This window comes from Belonocnema kinseyi, chromosome 3 (assembly GCF_010883055.1).
Source record: "Belonocnema kinseyi isolate 2016_QV_RU_SX_M_011 chromosome 3, B_treatae_v1, whole genome shotgun sequence".
Classification (NCBI taxonomy): domain Eukaryota; kingdom Metazoa; phylum Arthropoda; class Insecta; order Hymenoptera; family Cynipidae; genus Belonocnema; species Belonocnema kinseyi.
Genome location: NC_046659.1, coordinates 9738226 through 9741465, shown reverse-complemented (window position 1 = coordinate 9741465; position 3240 = coordinate 9738226). Strand labels below are relative to the sequence as shown.

Genomic DNA, 3240 nt, shown 5'->3' with positions numbered 1-3240 from the left:
TGGCATAAACCCACTTTGGACTTCCCAAATCTTTGCTTCTGTTATTTTCATTACCCTACGAATAAGTATTTTTGAATATATTTTACATACGGTGCTTAATAAACTAATCGCTCTGTATTATTGCACTCGCTTTTATCTTCCTTTCTCTTGTATATTGGTACGATAATCACTTTTTTCCAATCGTCTGGGACGTCTCCCATCTCGAAACATAAATTTATTAATTCGCACAGTCTATGTGGTATGCACGCGCCACCGTGTTTAAGCATTTCAGCGTTAATACCGTCTACCCCGGCAGCCTTACCATTTTTTAAGTTCTTAATTATATACCTAACCTCAGTGACACAGACTTTTTCAATTGAGTTTTCCATCGCATCATGTTCAACATCGCAGATGTGGTGTCCTATAGCTTCATCCCCGAATTAGCTTCTAAAATAGTCCCTGAAAGCCTCTAGTATTCCGTCTGCATCATATACAATTTCCCGCCTACTATTTCTCATGTTGACAAATTCTGTACTTTTGTTTCCTTTCATTGTTTTATAAAGTACTTTCCTGCTAAAGAATAAATCAAAAGCCTATCTTTTCTATGTTATACATATTTAATGAATGCTACAAAATATTAGTATAAAATAATAGAAGACACCAAGGGATGAGTTTTTTATCTGAAATTGTAATTAATCTTTTATAATAGGATTTCAACGAATTTTACATTTTTGGAAAAAAATGAAATTGAACTATTTTATTGCAAATGAGCTTTTTTTTTTATTAAAAGTTAATTTACATCTAATATTGATTAATAGCATTTACTACCATTTTCTAACTTACGTTGATGATAATCATATTCTTTAAATAATGAACTTTGCATTTTTACACCGCAATTTTTATAAATCAATTTAGAAAACATTTTGAACGCGAATTATAATAATCAATTACCTTATAGGTAGAAAAACACATGTAATAAGCTTGTTGCCACTTGGTAAACTCTTCCCTGAAATTCTTGGTTAAGTCTCCCCAATATTAGTTCATGCGTTCAATGTCATAAAATTTTTAGGAATAACTGTTTCATTATGCCGATTTATACAAAATCATTACACTACTTTGTAATGAATAGCTCGATATATAATTACTGTTCAAATTTTGATTACAAGAGTAGATAAATCCTGACAAAGTTGGAGAAAAATTACATTATTGAACGCAAATTTCTGCCAATTGTCGAATATCGGGGTTAGTTAAGTCTCCCAATTTCCCCTGGACTTTTCATATTAAAGTTTATGAAAAACATAAATATGTTCTTAAAAATTAAACTAATAATTATTATATTTCAAATTACATTGAAATTAGTGGAATTTTGTATTAAGAATAACACTTTTAACAAATAAATACTTGAAAACTTATCATGTTGGGTAAAGGTGTTGTGAAAAATGAGGTTTATGGTGGTAGATGGAGGGTAAAGGTGTCATAACTGTTTTGCAGAAAAATAGTCTTTTCACTTAAAACTTTAAGAATTGGAACAAATTTTTTATTTCCTAACTGACAATTCTTTATTTGATTAAAATTCGTCTTTCTTGTTGAAAAATTAATAATTTTAGTTAAAAACATCTCTTTGGTTAAAAATGTACTATTTTTGTAAAAATTCGTTTTTTTCGGAAATAAATAAATTTTTTGTGTCAAAAAGTAACTTTGCTACTTTTGGTTTAAATTCGAATCTCTTATAGAAAATTAATCTTTATGATTGAAAGTTCGTTTTTTTATTTTGACAATGCATCTCTTGGCGGCATCTGCATTCATTGAAATATTAAATATTACATTTCCTATCGAAAATCCATATTTGAGGGTAAAAATTCAACTAATATGTTGAAATTTTACATGCTGGTTCAAAAATTCAACTCTGGTTATAAATTAAAACATTTTGTTGAAAATCTTTTCTTTTTGTTTTAAGATGTCCACCACTACGTTTTCATTGAGAATTCTTTTTTTTAATGCAACTCTTTTTGGTTAAATATGAATCTTTTTTTGTCTACCTGGCGAAAAATCCTAAAACCAATTTATATGAATCTTTTTTTTTTGAAAATTTGGCCATTCAGTTTAAAATTTATATTTGTAGGTTGAAAATGTAACTATTTGTTTAAAAGTTAAACTATTCGATTGTAAATGCAAATCTTTAATTAAAAAGCCAAATTTTGAACAAAACCGTTTACACTGAAAACGAAAAAGTTTAATTTTCAGTTTAAAAAAATTAACGAATTTGCAACTAAATAATTACTTTTTCATCTAAAAACATAAAATTTTAACAAAATAGTTAAAGTTTTAAATAAGTAGAAAAATTTCCAACCAAAAACTAAAAAATATGAAATATAACCTTTTCCATTTTTGATAAGAAATTGAAATTTTTTATTTAAAAATTAGAACATTCGGTTGAAAATTCCTAACATCAAAATCTGAAAAAGTTGTTATCGCATTTTACACCAGCAATGGACTTTGATAACAAAAGTCATAACGAATTCCATGGAACCATCAACCGAATAAGATCGAAAATTTAGAATGCATTCCCCCAGCAACCACAGGGTGCGCAGGCCAAAAACCGGATCAAGTGGACGTCGGAAATGAATTAAGACGTGATCAGATGTCACTTTCGGAAAACGGCACGAGGAGAATCCATCAGAGTCGAACAACATCGTCTCTTCGTGGGTCTTCACCCCGAGCTGTTTTTGAACCAAAAAATGCATTTCAAGAAAATTTTTTTAGTTTGAACCAGAGATAAATTTTAAACTAAAATAATGAATCTTCAACCAAAAAAATTAATTTGAAAAGTGTCGTTTAACCTTAAAACAATTAGAGAAATGTTCAACAAAATAGATTAATTTTTAACCAAAGAAAGAAAGAATTTTCAACAAAAGAATTGAATTTTCAACTAAAATGATTAATTTTCAACCCAAAAAATATCCATTTTTACTCAATTAGTTTAACACTTAACCAAGTAGTCAAATGCAAACAAAAAAGACAAATTTTAAACAAAATAGTCGAGTCCTTAATAAAGGAGCTTTGACAAAAAATAACACAGGCCAACAATTCTCAAAACCAGAGACCAGACGTACTATACCCGAAGGTTTTTGCTGCGCTGAATCCGAATCTGACCTCAGCAAAATTCCATCACCCTCAGTTTTCGAGATATTCTAACCTAAAAGGGTCAAAAACCCGTTATTTTGATGTGTTCGAGGCCCCGTAACATCGCGAAAAATTTTT

General features: G+C 29.1%; 1 protein-coding gene across 1 annotated transcript in view; it reads right to left on the bottom strand.

Moving 5' to 3' along the window:
- The window catches only part of LOC117169710 (pancreas transcription factor 1 subunit alpha-like), a 468910-nt gene that overhangs the window by 197360 nt on the left and 268310 nt on the right, over positions 1-3240 (bottom strand). The window lies entirely within an intron of this gene.